Source organism: Vanacampus margaritifer, chromosome 4 (assembly GCF_051991255.1).
Source record: "Vanacampus margaritifer isolate UIUO_Vmar chromosome 4, RoL_Vmar_1.0, whole genome shotgun sequence".
Lineage (NCBI taxonomy): Eukaryota > Metazoa > Chordata > Actinopteri > Syngnathiformes > Syngnathidae > Vanacampus > Vanacampus margaritifer.
Genome location: NC_135435.1, coordinates 31073414 through 31091410, shown reverse-complemented (window position 1 = coordinate 31091410; position 17997 = coordinate 31073414). Strand labels below are relative to the sequence as shown.

The 17997-nt window shown below is 43.1% G+C and overlaps 1 protein-coding gene across 3 annotated transcripts in view; it reads left to right on the top strand.

Moving 5' to 3' along the window:
- The window catches only part of znf536 (zinc finger protein 536), a 252049-nt gene that overhangs the window by 38331 nt on the left and 195721 nt on the right, over positions 1 to 17997 (top strand). The window contains exon 1 of one of the 3 annotated variants that reach the window (XM_077564277.1): positions 1729 to 1850. The exons of 1 other annotated variant lie outside the window; for it this stretch is intronic. The gene's annotated coding sequence lies outside the window, so the exon portion shown is untranslated. Of the gene's footprint in view, positions 1 to 1728; positions 1851 to 2260; positions 2376 to 17997 lie in introns of those variants that run through there. One more of the 3 variants, XM_077564278.1, reaches the window with a different exon arrangement.

Genomic DNA, 17997 nt, shown 5'->3' with positions numbered 1-17997 from the left:
AAAAGCACAGCATGGAGGGTTTCTTTAGGTCGTTAGTCATGTCTGACACACACATAGAGTTTGCGCCACTTGTGTTTTGTCATTTTCTGGAAAATGCTACGGAAAAGTGCTTCCCCTTTTCAGAGGTAGCAAAAGTGCCCACTCAATACTTAAGTATAGAAGCTCTGATAATTGGGTAAAAATAAAATAAAAAAAAACACATAGAAGACTGATTCGGCTCCTGTACTTCTCTGTAGTCAAGTACAAAAGTAAAAACACACTGGCCACTTTATTAGGTACGCCGTCTCAACTCATCAACATGAAAAGACGAAAAGTTCACATGGATTACTGATTGACACTTGATTGGGCTTGTACAGCTGTTTCTAATCTTTTGCTTGTTCCCGGTTTGGCTCGGACCCAGAAGGTCAAAATATTAGGAACAGCTGCAAACACAATAACAAACTTCGGGGGGGGGCAAAGAAAAACAACAAAATAAAGTTATTTGAACACACCCAAGTTCTTCTCAAATTCCAATTTGATCCTCAAAAAGCTACCAAAAAAAGAAGCAAAAACACATTCAAAACCTTCAGAGTTAGTCAAAAGCCAGTAAGATAAAATTATATTACTTGACTACGCGTTTATTTAATTGTTTAATAAGTGTATATGTGTTAATATATATTTTAAAGAAATCACCAGTCTTTCATGACATTAGATTTTACTGATAATAAAAAGGACACACACAACTTGAAAGTATCCACTTACAATATATTATATTTCATATACTTGCCTTTATGTTTTTCCTCAATTCCATAATAAGAAAAATGATGCCACATATTGTGCAAAACATTTATCATTATCATAATAAGTCATTTCCATTTCCACTATTATATAAGTGTCATTGACCATTCATATAGTCATTGTTTGCCCCCTCCCCTTTCCCCTTTTGGGGAAGGGGTGTAGGGGGCTTATGAATATGACCCCCCCCCTCCCTTTTTCCTCTTATCCCCCCTCCTATTATGTGCGTCCACTTCCGAGTGCAATCCGATCGACATTTTGACTCTCGTGCATGCTCGCGCTGCCGTGTGAACCCGGCGTGCACGCGCAGTGGGGGCAGTGTGTGTGCGTTTTATGAAAAATGATATTGTTGTGTGCGTAGACAGTGAGGAAGAGTGAGAGAGAGAGGGGGGAGAGACAGAGAGAGAGATCGTCATTAGGCGCCCACCATCATCATCATCATCATCATCATCATCATCATCATCATGATATCATCCCTCCACAAAGCCCCCCATTCATCCATTCTTTCCCAACCCGGCGCGTGCACGCCTGCATAATTGCATTATTGAGCTTGGAAGCTGCGCGCAATAACGCACAATCCCGGTCCTCGTGCGCGTGCACGTGTAGCTTTTTTTTTTCCTTAAAAAAAAAGTTGCTTCCAAAAGTGTTGTTTAGAGAATAAAAGCTCAATTGGACTTTAAAATGGGGAACACTGTGCCGCATTGGTGTTAATAATTATAAATAGCCACGTCATATTTTGACTTTAATTATGATTATTATTATGATTATTATTAATGTGTGAGAAGGTGGAGACGTCAGAGGGGAGGAGCGTGTGTTTGTGTGTGAGCGCGTGCACGCGCATACCGGCGAGGCGGCTTATTTACATGAAATACGCCACAAGGTTACAGTGTATACACACACACACATACAAACACACCTACGCCCGCCGACATGTAAGCGCACGCACGCGCACGCATACGTACGCTCGTCATCTGGAGCGCTCAGGACTTGTTTAAGCGCACGCTAACGCGCCACGCGCACGTTCGACCTCCGGACTCTTCTTCTTCTCCTCTTTTTCTTCTTCCAGACCGCCAAAGGTAAGAAATTCCACTTTCCATCTTGTTGTTGTTGGGGTTTTTTTCAAGGGAATTTTGCTGTCTCGCGTGGCGGCGTGCATCGAAGCATAACGCGAGAGGACGTGCACGAGCGCCGCACAATTTGGGATTAGTAACACACCTCATATTTGACAACAACAAAAAACAAACCGCAGGAATACTGAAGGTCAAAATAAAGAAAGTGGATTTTTTTTACCCCGGCTGCGTGCTTGTTTGGTGCACGCGGATGCTTGCCGGTGCCGACGGACGCGGAGGCTCAATCCACGGGACACGCGCAGCGAGGAAGGAAGGATAGAGAGAGGGACAGAGAGAAAGAGAGGGAGGGAGGGACGGACGCGGAGGGAGTGGAGAGAGAGAGAGTGGAGGGGGGGGTTCACAAGGACAAGATTCCCACGTCAGGTCGGGATGCGCGCGTGGAGCGTGGAAGCTCTTTAACAGGTCCCACGCGCACTTTTACCATCCGTCAGCTTGCACGCGGCAGGAATTTAAAAAAAAAAAAAAAAAAAGGTAAGTGAACGCACTCTTTGGAGTCTCTTTTTTTAACCTTTGAGGTGAGCGTAATTCCCGTGAAATTTATCACGCAGCAATTAGAGCGCTAGATGGAAGTGGATTTCTCTTTGCACGCGCTTCGTGCGTGGACTCTTTCGCCTTTTCTTTTCCAACTTGGGCGCGCGCGCGCGCGGCGGCGTCCCCGTCTCGACGTTTGTGCAAGAAAGTTGCAAAAAGATGACAGACAGGAGAAAAGCGGGCGGAGAAGATGACAAGTCTGCCATTTTGTAGCGGCCGGAGGCTCGTTTGACATGTTACGCGCCGAGCAGATGTCACGCCGAGCGGGGGTCGCTCGGACCCGCGGCAGGGGTGGGGGGGCTTTCGCAGAGGTTGTAAAGTTGTCCGAACGTGGAAGGGAAGACCCCGCTCGAGTTTTCTTGTCTTCTTCTCGGTGTGCATTTTGACGCCTTTTTCGGATGACACTTGTGAAAGGGGAGCAACAAGGCAGCCTTGTAATCCCATTACAAGTGCGTGCGCGCACTTTGAACCCGAGGTCATGTGACTTGAACCTGCCGCTTGCACTTTAGGGGGTCTGTCAAGGGGGCTTCCAAATGATGCTGATTGGCGGCCATGTTGTGTCAAATGCTCGAGCGTGTGTGAGAGAATGTCAGCTCATTGACGAGGCCTCGCCGTCGCCATTTTATCAAATTAGGGTTTAAAAAGTAGATTGAGGACGTCGTTATTTGTTGGTATGTAGAACCCCCCCTGCCCCCCACCCCCCACCCACCCATTGGGATTACAGGAAGTGAGGGTTTGAGCCGCCTGTCAATCACTGGCGTGTGACGCTGTTGTCGTTCTTCGCCACACAAGTGGCTCGCGCACTGCCAGTCGATTTTCTGTGACGTGGATAGACCCCATGCGACCCCCCCCCCCCCCCCCCCACCTGATCAGTGAGGGAAGGGGCATTAATTAACCGTCATTGTCACAACAGCCTCTTCCGACTCTACCTGTCCAACGTGGGCAACCCTGAGTGTGTCAGTGAGTGTGTGCGTCTTACAGTTAACCCCCCCCCCCCCAACATCCCCGTCAGACGGTGACCGTCGTGCCCCGCAGCGACGCTAACACTCCACTGTGACCTCAGCCTTGTCGTGGCGTGACATCAAACTCCCGTCTTTACACACACACACTACAGCACACTCTCGATTTAGTACACACAATTAAGCAACTAAATTAGTAATAGTAACAAGAGTCAATAGTTGATTTCTGGTTCTAGTTAAGTGTTGTATAGTTTGTCGTCGACACCCAAGTTCAACATGTAGCACGCGCGCACACACACACACACACACACGCTCTTACTTGGACAAAACGCAATTCAACACATCATTAAACACCAATTAGTCATACTAGTCTTGCTACGGTTAAAGTGGAGTTGACTTTTCTATCAAGTTCAACAGACACAAAATGAAGAATGTTAACTGGTAACAACAGTCAATATTTGATGATTTAGTTGCAGTTTAGCGTCAAATAGTTTGTCGTGTTCTTACCCAAGTTCAACACTTGAAACAATTCAATGTAGAAACGAGGATTAGATGTGATACTTAAAGTATAATTAGTTTTCTACCAAGGTCAACATAACACACACACTTAAAGGAAATGCACAATTCAATCATCATTTCGATGCTACTAAAATGAAATGTGCATATTAGTAATAGTGGTTATCCGGGGTTAAATGATGGCTTGCAATTGTTTGTCGTTTTCTGCCACGTTCCGCTCGTCACGCACGCTTGAATGAAGCACGGCAAGAAAATTCATCTTCATTTTTGCACCGTGGACTTTAACAGGCGCGGGCACGGGCTCGAGCCGCAATGAATAGAAATGTAACAATTTGTCACGTCTCTGCAAACTGACAAATAAAGTCAACCGCTTGGCAAAGAAATAAAAAAGGACAGGTCGCCATATGTGTCATTCAAAAATGGAGAAGAATGCAATTCATTAACGCTGCAATTGATCATGTGCAGTGCAGGCTGCGTTTGTCATATTCCTGTGAGGAAAATAAACCTTCTGTGTCAAAAGCGGGCCGCTGCTTCTGGATGCTCGTGTGTGTGTGTGTGTGTGTGTGTTTAACAAGTGTGTGTCACATTAATGACGGTGATGATGAGGAGGGTGATGAAGAGCAGCAGCATGCATGATGATGTCGTCATGTCTCCTAACGGTATAAATGTGTCACTCTGGAGTGTGTGTACGTGTTGGGGCGTGATATGGGGGGCGAAGATGTATGGCTGCGGGGGGGGGGGGGGCGGTGTTCCTCAGGGAGGTGCTTTGGACGTCAAATTTGATGCCTTAGTAAAAAAAAATGCAGTTTGTAGCGTATTTATCATTTTGAGCGGATGGGAATTGAGAGGCAGGAAGTGCAGTCGAAACCCGAGTCGACTTCAAATATTATTTAATATTTTATTTTATTACGGCATATTATATTATATTTTGTAATGTATTTTAGTATTCATGTTTTTTTTTGATTGTATATGATATGCCGTTCAGCGACATTGTTTTATAATTACAGCAGTTTTTGTCATGTCGAAGTCGTATGTTGCGTAATGGGGAGGGGGTCCTAAAGGGGGTGTCAAATTGATGCCTGAATTAAAAAGTGGCTTGGCTCTTATGCTGGGGTAAAGTGGGGGTTGTTTTTTTTTCTTGGGGGGGGGGGGGGGTGATTTTTGGGAAGGGAATGCAGAATTCAGGATGAGTTGAGTGTTTTTTTTTTCTGTGTGCATGTGTTTGGGGGGGGGGGGTACAAGGAGGCAGACGGGGTTCTAATGGGGGTCCGAATGGGGCTCATCAAAGTTGATGCCTGAATTAAAAGTGTGGAACGCTGCGGTGAGGGTGCAGGGTTGTGAGGGCGGGGGTGCAAGATATGAGATGAGTGTGTGTGTGTGTGTGTGTGTGTGTGTGTGTGTGTGTGTGTGTGTGCGTGTGTGTGTGTGTGTTTGGGGGGGAGGGTGGTAGTTGTCAATTTTGATGCCTGAATAAAAAAAAAAAAACAAGTGTGGGACAGAAACAGGCTTGGCTTTCATGCCGAAGTGGGGAGCGTGCATGATTTTTTTTTTTTTTTGGGGGGGGGGTGCAGAGTTTGGGATGAGTGGAGTGTGAAGGGGGGGGGGTTATTTTGTCAAATATGGTGCCTGAATTAAAAGAAAAGTTGTAAGAGACTTGACTCCTCATGCTGAGAAGGGGGACCAAGAATTTGAAAGTTTGTGTATTAGGATGGGAGTGTATTGGGGGGTCATGTCACATTTGTTGCCGGAATTAAAAGAAAAACAATTGAAACAAAGCGACTTAATTCTCATGCGCTGGTGCTGAATGTTTATCGAAGGGGGAGCAAGATCCAAGATGAGTTTGTGTGTGTGTTTTTTGGAGGAGTGTGTATAAATGTGTGCGTGTGTGTGTGTGTGTGTGTGTGTGTTGGGGGCAGATCACATTTTTGCTTAAACTAAACTTGACTCCAATGCCAATACGGTGGGGTTGCAGGATATGCGCGTGTGTGTGTGTGTTTTTTATCCTGTTTTTAGTATATTGAATTATTTTTCCATAATGTATTATTATTATTATTATTATTATTATTGAGGTTCATCCATTTTGTATTGTGCTTAAGGCACTCGCTCCTGTTATGTGTGAGTGTCTTGTGTGTGGTTGATAAGGAGTGCTCAAACGTTCTTGCAGTGCAAGTGTGTGTGAGTGTGTGCGAAGTTGTGTGGCCTTGACACAAGTGTGACCGTGTGTGTGTCTGTGCGTGTGTGTGCGCGCGTCTGTGCGCAACCAGAAAAAGAGAGAATTGTTGTTCATCTTTTTGTTCGCTCAGCTTCGCTCTTCTCTTCCCTTCTCCTGTTTGTTGTTCTTTTTTTCCCAAAGTTCATTTGGGATTTTCGGGATGTCAAGAGCCCCCCCACGTACCCCAACCCCCCACCTCAGAATCCCCCCGCCTGCTTTGATGTGCCTGTTTTCCGCCGTGTCATTCCCAGAGACAACAGCTTAGCGGCCATCAATCAGGCAGCTACTGTTTAGCATTCACACGCTTTCAACAGGAGTGTGTGTGTGTGTGTGTGCGTGTGTGTGTCTGTGTGTGAAACTTGTGTGCGTGCGTGTGTGTGAGGGTGGAGGGTCATATCCATTACACAATTCACACGGCGTCGCCGAGTGGATCAGGAGACGCACGCACGATCCGCCGTCTGTCTGCGACGTGACGCAAATGAGTGGCAGTCAAACAAGATGGAGGACGAGGAGGAGGAGGAGGAGGAAGATGAGGAGCATTAATAACGATAACGAGCACCTCCTCCTCCTCTGTGTCGTTCTCCTCCACCTGCTCCTCGGCCTCTGAGCTCTTAGTCATCGTCATCCTCCTCAGAGGCTGAGGAAGACGAGGAGCTGCAGTTTTGAACATGATGATGAGCATCTCCTCGAAGGAGGAGAAGGAAGAAGTGGGAGGAAGGAGAAAGAGGAGGAGAACACAGATGAGATGGACGAGGAGAACGAAGAAGAGGAACAAGTTGAAGATGGAGGAGGAAAGAGGATGATGGATGAAGAGACAAAGAATGAGGAGAGTAAGGAAGAAAAAGCAGCTCCTCGTCTTCCTCCTCATTCCTCCTCCATCTTCCTTTTTCCTTCTCCTCCTTCTCCTCCTTCATCATCCTCTTTCCTTCTTCATCTTCAACTTGTTCCTCTTCTAACTTCTCCTCGTCCATCTTGTCGTCATCCTCCTCAGAGGCCGAGGAAGACGAGGAGCTGTAGTTTTGAATATGATGATGAGCACCTCCTTGTTTTCCTCCTCCATCTTCCTTTTTCCTCCTCATTTTCCTCCTTCTCCTCTTCCTCCTTCATCATCCTCTTTCCTCCTCCATCTTCAACATGTTTCTCTTCTTCCCTCTCCTCGCCCATGTCATCTGTCTCCTCCTCTTCCTCTTTCCGCTCCCTTCTGCCTTGTCCTCCTTCTTTTCCTTTTCCTCCCCCTTTTCCTCATGGCCCTCATTCTTGTCCTGAGGAGGAGGAGGAGAAGGAGGCACACCTTTGAAGTGTATGATGAAGAGCATCACCCATTCCTCCTCCTTCCACCTCCATCTTGTCCTTCTCCTCGTTCTTCTTCTCCTCTATCGTCTCTTTCCTCCTCTACTTCCTCTACGAAGGAGGAAGTTGGAAAGACATGATGAAGAGCACAATTTCTTCCTTGTCCGTCCGCTTCCGTCTTCTACTTGATTCCCTCCTCCTCGGTATCCGTCTCCACCTCCTTCTTGTTTTCAGTTCTCTCCTTCTTGTCTAGTTCCTCCTTCTCTGCGTCTTCCTCATGGACACATACTCCCCACTTGTCCTCCTCCTCCTTATCATCATCCATGTCCTCCTTTCCCTCTCATGAGCACCCATCTTCTCTTGCTCCTCTACCTCCTTTTCTCCTTGTACTCCTCATCCTCCCTGACCCCCTCTTCCTCTTCCTGTTGAACACCCACTCAACTCCTTTTCCTCATTCTCCTCCTCCTGCTCCCCAGCCTCCTCGTCTTCCTGTTGCTTCTCCTCATGAATGCAATTTTCTCTTGCTCCTCATCGGAGGCCGAGGAGGAGGGGCACTTTAAATAACAGTAAAGTATGCGTTCACTTCCTCTCGCCTCCTCCTCCTCCTCCTCCTTATTCTGCTACTTGTTCTTTTCCTGCTCCTCCTCCTCAGAGGCTGCGGTACCCGTGGTGGTTCTCCTGATTGTGCATGCGAGGGTACGGCGTCATATTCAACGGCCTCTCGGCTCCTCATTTGCATAATTGGATCTTTAATGAAAGTTTGCCTGATGGAACGAGCAAAAGAAAAAAAAGAATCAATAAAAATACAAATGTGGAAGTATGAATAAATGTTAAACGTGAATTTAAGAAAATTATGCAGACAAATACTCTCTGAGGAAAACGAGAAAAAGGAGAAAAAGTCGCTCACTCGCTCAGCCCATCATTTCCCAGGCTTGAAACCCTAACAAGTCTTGAAATCATAATTCAAGTGTCAGGTTTAAAGCCTTGACCTTGACCTTGACCTGTTACCCTGTTCTGAAACAGCCATTTGAACCCTGATTACTATAGGCCTACACTTGAAACCCTAATAGAAATAAAGTAGGGTTCTAGCCCAGGTTAGGGTATCAAAAAAGGCTTTCAACATGATGCTGTGTTGCAAACGAACGTTGGGCTTTCGAAGCAGGATGTGCTCTCAAGGTTAGGTTTTAAAAGGCTTGGGCTTTTAAATGATACTTCCAACTCTTGATTCGGGCGTCGAGTGAGGATTTTCAGGCAGGGTTACAGACTTTCAAGCCTTAATGAGGGTCACAGGCAACTTTTTAAAACGTATTAAGATTTCTAGCCAGTGTCAGGAATTGAATAACATATCCCAACAAAGGCTTGAAACCCTCATTTGAACTTTAACCCTGCCTGAAAGCCTTATTTGAAAGTGTAACAAAAGTTTGTCAGTTCATGGAAACCCTAACCCTGATTTGAAACCTTAATTTGACACCGTAACTTAAAAGCCTTTGTTTTGAAACCTTAACCCTTACAAAACTTCTTCAAAAGCCTAAACCAGGCCCGAATTTCTAATTTGAAACCCAAACCCTGGTTTGAAACGCGACCCGACCCTACTACCTAAAGTCAAAGCCTTAAAGGAGACCCTAATCAAGGCTTGAAAGTCTAAATTGAAACCTTAATTTGAAACTAACACAAATGCCTGTTCTGTCTCGTCAACCTAATCCATGTTTGAAACTTTCGAAAGCCTTCTCAAACCCTAAACGAGGCTTCGATACCTATTTTGAAACCCAACCTTGAACATTGCAACCCGACTCAAAACCCTAACGCTCTATTTAAAGCTTAACTTGGCTTGCAACTCTCACTTAAAACTCAAACTTTCTTCCTTGACACGCTCAATCGAAATCTTCTTTGCCGCCCTCACGCTCGCCTTTGTTGCAAACCCTCATTTGAAAAAGGTAAAACAAAAAAAGGCTAATCAAAGCGAGCGGCTGGTTCGCGCTCATCCGAGCTTACAAATGTGATGTGAAAGCGTTTACATTCCGCGGCAGGTCTGGCGGGTTAAAAGCACAATAGCGGGATATTCTCCCGCCCGGGGGTGCGCGTTCGTTTGTGTGCGAATTGTTACGGCGCTCATCCAGCACAAATCTATTTGCTTTCGCGCTGCCTTGATCGGAATTTTTCTTCGCCACTTTGGGCTTGGGGGGGGGGGGGGGTGGGGGAGGGATTGCTTCGTCGTCCTCTCGTGTTTGCGCTCACACTTTGTCTCATTCAGAGAGTTAAAAAAAGAAAGGAAAAAAAAGCTCCATCGCAGCTAATTGATTGATTCAACTGCTCTGCATTAAAGTGTTACGACGCTAAAAGTATAGCATGTGCCGTCCCCCTCCGCCCCTGACAATGACACGCGGAAAGTGGATTTTAATCGTTTACGATCAACAATTTTCTTAATGAATCCAAACCGTAATAAATATTTGGAGCGGCAGTTAATGCCCTCGTTAAAAAAAAAAAAGAGACGCAACATGAGTTAAAAAGAGACCTCAGCCAAGGTTGAAACCTAAAAGAGAAAAATGGGTGACGTCATGATCAGATATGAACTCCTTCACTCTCCGGGGGGGCGGGCGGAGTCGTTTCGGGCCCGATTTTCCTCGACAGGCGCACGTTTGCTGGGCAGAAAAACTGCTTTTTGCATTTCTGCACCAACACAAGTTTGGGAATTTGACAGACTCTGCTGTGCCTCAGCAGCTGTTCCGGCAGACAAACAAAAAATTGTATTACGCCGTCTAACAATTTGGTGACAGAGAGAAGACTAGATGAAACCAGGTCTAGGTTGTGGTGCAGGTATCGTAACACAATTTTAATTTGACTAAATTTGATTTTGGTGCAGGCAGAAAAATTGTGTGCACCGCTGATATTTTTGCATGATTATTTTTAGGGATGTTTGATACACTTTTTTTTTTTAAAGACCGGTAAGAGCATTCAATTCCTGGTACCTGGTATTGGTACTCGCCTTTCCCTAATTATTATTATTTATTTCATTCAGAAAATGTATCAGAGCATGAATCAAACCCTTTTAATCATTATAGAAATCCTTTCATTGAATGTGTCATTATTATCATCTTGGTGGTTGTAGTTTTTTCTTGCGGCCAAATTGACATCATCTGCAAGCGGAGATCTTCTTGCGGTTCTCTATGAACGTACATTGCACGTGCCGATCTGCGTCGTGTATACCATGCGCCTCGCTTGCAATTTATTGAACTCATTCAAACCCAAAAACATGTTTTTAATTACTTTGTCCTTCACTCCCCAAAACGTATTTATATATTTTTTTTTAAAGCTTTTTATGCAAGAGCTTATAGAAGGCTTTGATGCAGCTTCCAAGATGAAGAGGTGGCTTAAAGCAATGGTAGTTATTAAAAAAACAGCCAGCAGGTGGCATCGGAGTATAAGAGATCAACCAGGGCCATGTTGCAACAAGCTCTTTTTGACAGTGTTTTCAACAGGAATGTGAATAATGTTGAAACTTAGCTATATTGTATTGGTAATTGCTGCAAAACGGAAACAGATCAAAATATAACTTTGTTCCGAATGAAAGAAAGAGACGCTTATCTTTCCTTTGGTAGGTTCCATGTTTTTATAGCAATAGAACACAATATTCTGTGGGCCTTGCAAAATCTGTCCAAATCCCTTAAAGCAGCCGGGAGCAAAGGGGGTTGCTTCATTGAAAATGGCTGCGCTTGAATGAGGGGAGCCACTTTGATTGTCCGGAACCACTTTGGCTGTGTTCACTCCCACAACGGCACAAACGCACATTTCCCCATCTGTGAAAATGCCAGAAAAGAGAAAAATCCACCCACAGTTCCTGCGCTTGGGCACAAAATTGGGGCCCTTTGACTCATCTTTCAAGAGCCACACAATATTGTGTTCTCTGACAATGAAAGCATCCAAACAAAGACTTTAATCTTTTGTCAGAGTTCCCAAAAAATTATTATTTTTTTTAATAGCTTTTTTTCATTTTGTTATAATCTTCAGTAGAATGCGGCTTGGTTTCACCCAAAATACTGATTTCTGACCAAAAAGCAGAGAAAATGAGCTTTTTGTGAAAATAAACGCGTCAAACAGAAGAGTGATATTAATATAATTTAATTTTGTGACACCGCAACGAAAACGAGACTGCAAAAGGGCCTTTGATGGCAAAATAATCAAGCGTCACCTTCTCCACTTCTCACTTCGCTTCAGCTCTTTCGCGTTCGCATTCAATTTCCACCGCAAGTTAGCTTATTGTAACTGTCGTTGTTTTGCATCCAAATGGTCAGGACGTGAGTTGATGCCGTCTTCCTAGCAAGCAGCTGCGAAACGTTATCAGCGCTGCGTTGGAGTGTGCATGAGAGCATCACTTTCGCCGCGTCGGCCTGCGTGGGAGTGTATCGTGTGGCCGAGTGGATCTCAGGTGGCGCTCAGCGGGTCAGCTCGGCTTCCAGGAGCTCAAGTGAGCGCCGACCCCTCTTAGCCCCGCCCCCCACCGGTCGGGGAGGAGGCTAAGAGGACCCTTGACCAGCGTACTCCTCATCCACCCCCCCCCCATCCCTCCTTCTGTCATCCCGCCATCCATCACACACTCGTCCACTTTCACCATCTTTCTTGCTTTTCACTTAACGCCGTCTGTTGAATGAGGACACTCGAATCGCAGTTGAATGCACGACAGACTCTTTTGTGGAAGCATGATCAATTATTATCGGTATTTTAAATGTGTACAGTGTAAAAAAATAATCACAATCAAGAGTAAAATTGGGCTTGAATGGAAAATATGCCAATGGGTTAAGTTTAGAAGTAAAATCATATTCAATCTCATATTTCCAATACATTTTTATGATTAATTGATCAAATATAAATGTCAAAAAGTCATATTTGTGTGTTAAATTTGTAAAATAATTCATTCTAATTAAAACAAACGTTTTTGTAATTTGTTTGATTCGAGCTGATTAACAATCATTCAATAAAATGAATAATCAAGTTAATTTTAATAATACAAATATTGTTATTGCGTTATTTAAACTGATTTATTAAATATTTACTATGAAAAAAGTTTTAAATTTGAATGCATTTTATTTTTTTTATTTAAATGAATAAGAATTTAATGAGAGTAAATTAGAGAGAGTCAAAAATGAATGAATACGTTTTAATTCACCAATACTTAAAGGAGAAATGTAATAATATCGCAAAAAATATTTGAGGACTCTTGGCAATGTAAATGGTCAGTGAGTTGGATTATGGAATTTTTATTAAATGAATAAAATAAAATAAAATTCATTTGTTTATTTAATACAGTAAATGAAAAAGTTTTGCATTTTATATAATTAATTAATAAACTGAGTAAACCAATTCGTAATTAACAAATACAAATTTATTGAGATGAATGAGTTTTAAAAAAATGAGAGAAATACGTGTTAGGTAACCAATTTTAGGGGGAATTCGGAAAAAAAACAACATAAAAATGAATGCAACAAATGTTGCAGGACGTTTAAATACCCAGCGGACCCCAATACAGTCCCCGGGCTGTACTTTGCCCAGAAACTGCTTTAAACACCAGCAAGCTTTTTTAGTGACTTTTGACTCATAATTGCAAGGAGTTGACGCGTGAATAATGAAGACTTTTGAGCACACTTGAGGTGTTCCTCTTCTTCTTGTCGGACTAATTGTTGTCAAACATGGCCACTGGCGAGCAGACGAACGGGCCAAGACAGGAAGAGGAAGAAGGAGAAGGCAGATGCGGCGAGGAGGGATGATGTACTTAACGCTATCTGGAGGTTTGCCTCTCAACAAGCGTCTTCCGCAGATCGGCGGCGCCGTCAATAAATTGGCTTTGATAAAAGTGGTGCGAAATGGCGCCGCACCTCTATTAAGCGCCGCCGCATTTGTCAGCGGCGGCGCGAGTCAAGCGAAGGGTTTTAATGTCACACAGGCGTGAATTAAAGACTCAATCCAAAGCGCTCGCAGCTTCTTTTTTTTTTTTTCTTTTTTTGTATTATTCCTCTGAGCAGCAGCGGCAGCTACGCGGGCACGAAGGCGCCCGTTCTCTTTGCCTGTCGGGACTTTTTGTCATTGCAGTCAACGGGAGGCGGGAGGAAGTCGCAAGTCTTAACATTCAACTTCAATATCCCAAACTTTTGTCTGACACATGCCAAGTCATGTGACTTGAGCTGCTTTGGTGAACCCCCAAACATTCACTATTCGCCTACTCACCTACTTGCAGATTTTTCCTGTAAGTGACAACAAAACTTTGTTGCAGGTGAGACGGATTGTTTGAAACTGATTAGTTGTCAATTGGTCAGGTAGAAAGTAAAATTTCTACAATATATTTGTGGGGAAATGGTTTGAAAACGTGACATTGATATTTGGCGTTCTTGGAAAATTCCGCCCCCGTAGCCATTTTCTGTAGGTTGAGTCAACCTAGAACATTTAATAAACAACAGACAAGGAAAGAAGACTAGAGACTTAGATTATTTTTGCTCGCGAGGAGAACGGACAGAGAAGTGCACAGATTACAATCTCCTACCCGCTTTGGAGCACTTTCTGCCCAGCCCTCTCTTTTGATTTCCTTACAGGGCGTTCCCTAGTTAGACGTTGCTGCTCTAAAGGGTTTGGGGAGGCGGCAGCAACGTGAGAATTGTCCCAGATATTGTGCAGACAATAATGCAGATGTTTTTCTTCGGCGCTGAAAGTTTAAATCAAAGTTCGTTTAAAAGCAAAATGTTAAAGCATAAGAGGAGGCCCACAAACAAGTCCGAAGAAGCCATGCCTTGAAAAGGCCCAGAAAGTCGTCCATCTTGGTTTGAAGCAGCCATTTTAGACAAACTTGTATACTTGCTGGAATTCTTTCAAAATTCAGCCCCTCAAGTCAGTTTCTCCTAACAACGTAAAACATTTAGTAGACAAATCCATCACGAGTAGCAGATCTTGGTTTGAAGCAGGAGTTTAAACAAAAGAAGAAAAAAATTCTGTCCCTTCAATAATCACGATGATATTTTGTAGATATCCACCGTTTTGTGTTGAAGCAGACATTTTAGGCTCATTTTGGTCATTTTATGTGGCTACATTTGCATTCATTTGTTATTGTATATATATATATATATATATTAATAGTTAAAATGATATTTTATCTGAATATCTGAATTTTCATGCTTCTATTTTATAACTTACTGTTACTCAAGTATCTACTGTATTGTATAGTAATACTCTCTTGCTCTTGAATACAAATGTTGGTCATTCTAAGCAGCTCTGCTCCTTTTTGGACCTTCAGCATGTGCAAGTCAGCGCCTTAATGTCTAAAAAGAAGAAAGCAGTCGAAGGTCCCTGGAGAAGGTTCGCTTAATTCCACATTAGTGTTGGACGTTTATGCAAAAGTCAACAAGAAAGGTCTCGGAAGGCAAACGGAGCGAACACACGAGCGTCTGTGAACGCCTCGTGTGAAAAGCTCCACTTACAGCAAGAAAACTGTGTCTTATTTGTTTATGGAGATATTTTTGTTTTCTTCCAAGTAAATATGCGTTTGTTTATTTCTGACCACCTGGATGAGACTTCCTCAAATACGTCTGCTGCTTTTCACCCTCAAAAACATGTAGTTTGTTAGGCTTTCAGTGCTCTTTCTTGAACATTCTGTTGACCAAATGTATCATTTTAATATTCTTTTAAACTCATCGCAACTGCGGTGTGGCTACTGCTTAGCTTCCCGTAATGGTAGAGTTTTTGTAAGGTGTTGATATTTCCGTTTGTGGTCCCAAATGATCAATTCTACAAAAAGCGATGAGGAAATATTTGTTGTTTGGCATGTTTTTGTGACTAGTTGGCGCTGTTTAGCAGGTTTTGGCTCAAGCACTAGCTTCTCCACGCTTCTTGAAACACCAAGAATATTCTGCTAGTTAGCTTAGCTGCCCGTGTTAGCAGTGTTGGTGTGTCCACTTTTTGGTCGCAAATCAACTCTAGAAAAACAACAACCAATCCTTGTTTCAAATTAATGTAAGATTAGCTCAAATTTCTAACATCGCTGCTATGTATGTAAAAAAATTAGCAATGAAAACACTGCCAACCAATATTTGTATAACTTGCTAGTTTAGCTTTGATGCTAACGTCTCTGCTATGCATGTAACGTAGCAAGCAATGATTACCAAAACACTGCGGAACAAAAAAATAAATAAACTGTCAATAAGTGAAACATCGGGTACAGTCCACTGTCATGTGACGTAGCATCCCAAACATTCATTACCTAATCACTCTGTAACTTTTTTTTCAAGCAGCAAGTTAGTTTAGCTGAAAGGCTAACATTTTTGTTATGTGTTGAACATAAATTTTCATTCCAAACATTCATCAGCAAAACCCTGCAACAAAGCTAGTTATAATGGTTACCGCCGGTTAGCTTAGCTTCCAGTGCTAGTAGATTTTTTGAAATTAAGACGTGAAAACCGAACAATCAACTCCAGGAAAAAAATGAATTAAATTATTTGCTCGGGAAGAAATGTAGCATCAGAATGAATGCTGAAATGAAATTTAAAAAAAGAAATAAAGGTCCGCTAAAGCTTGTTAGCTTGTTTTTTTGCTTTGATTGTCAACGTTTCCCGGTTTGTTTTCACTGTGGTTTACTGTGTGTATGTGTACCATGTGACCGAGGGGTTCCGTAATTGCGGTGGGATGGGGGTGGGGGGGGGTTGTTCTCTGGTTGTTGCGCTTCCCTGGCGGAGGTCACTCTCCTCCTCAGCGTTGTCCTTTTTTCTTCCAATTTTGGTGTCTGCAGGCGGCCGCTCGCACGCTTTTGTTGCCGGAGGTAATCTGCCAAGTGATCTTAATTATGGAGGTTTCTGCACCCCTCCCCCTCGGTAAACCGCAAGCCCCCCCCCCCCCCATTTCCTCGCCTTGCTTTTTCCACGCTGTACACACTTTTAATCAAACGCCGTCGCTATTTGGTAATGAGGGCAAAGAGAGACGGCAGGATTTCCGCCAGGAATGTCGTCAACGTCATGCACTAAAATAGCAATACGTAAATAAATAGATAATAAGCATCTTTGACAAAATGTCATTATATATTTTTTTGTATTTACATTTTTAACTACAGTTTGTAACTTGGTCGATTGCAAAAAGAAAGCGTAACTGCAATCCCCTTGTCGCTGCTCTCAATAGATTTAATTTAATGAATACATTTAAAGCACTAATAGGAAAAGAACAAGATCACCCATTTTAAAAATGTTATGTTAATCTTATTTAAGAGATTCAACAATACAGTTGGTCAGGAGGTCTAAACGACAAAAAAAAAAGAAGAAACCACTAATGTTTGTCAAAGGAACAGAAATCTTTTAAAGTCTTTAAAAAAGTCTCAAATTAGATTTTCTAAATGGAATTTTCCTTTAAAAAGAAAGGATGCTTAATCCTTAAACTTGTGGTTTAAAGGTTTTAAAAAGCCACTTTGTTGTCCTAAATTTACGTCAAAGGCAATATTTTAAGTTGTTGCTTGCATTGATGAAACACTGCTAAACATGATTCATTTATATATATATATATATATATATATATATATATATATATATATATATATATATATATATATATATCTTTCTTTTCTTTTTTATCTGAAGTATTTTTCACAACTTGAAGTGTGATGATGTCATGTCAAGACCACACAAGTGGCCACATTTAATAAAGGGGAGGTTAAAAATTTGGCTTCCTTAAAGTTGGTGTGTGTGTGTTTGCGTGTGCACGTAAATGTGTGAGAACATAAGGGCGGGTGGTGGTGGGGGGGGGGAGTGGTGGTGGGGGGTCGTCCAAGACGGGATCTATTACACAGAAAGAGGCGAGGCATTGACGAGATGATCCGATGAGGATTAGACTCACAATCCTGATGGACACTGAAAAGGTGACCACAGTGTGTGCGTGGGTGTGTGTGTGTGCGTGGGTGTGTGTGTGTGTGCGTGGGTGTGTGTGTGGGTGTCCTCCCAATAATCCCCCCCCACCCCCACCCTTCCAAAAGCCATTTCCGGGTCATGCCGAGGCAGCTCACGCCCCTGAAATAAAAGAAGTCTAGAATAAATGTAGCATTAACTCAAATGCTACCGTCACTGCTATGTATGTAGCATCTGTTAGCAAATTTCATGAGATGAAATCTAAACGTTTTGCAAGTTAAACCCTTGTACAGCTACTCAAAATAGATTGGTGAAGCGGCTACTACTGCTAACTAGCATAACTTGCCTGTGCAATGTTGATTGAGCTTAGCATAAGCTTTAATGCTAACCTCTCTGCCGTGCATGTAGCACAAGTTAGCAATTTTTACTAGATGAAATCTCCAGAAAACACAAGGCAAATAGAACATTTCAAATGACTGTAGCATTAGCTTGAAGGCTCATGTATCTGCTTAGTGGCCATCACTAGTTAGCATAGCAGCTTGTGCTAGTAGAAATTTTCTAAGTCGCTAAACGCAGACATGAAGACTAGGTGCACCAGTGCTTTGTAGCAGCCCGGCTAACTGGCGTGCCTCATACTTTGTTTTCAGTTGTCTTGGCAATGGCATCCACAAAACTGAAATTTGCTGACGGCTTTGCCCTTTCTATCCTAGCGCCAACGGCATGCA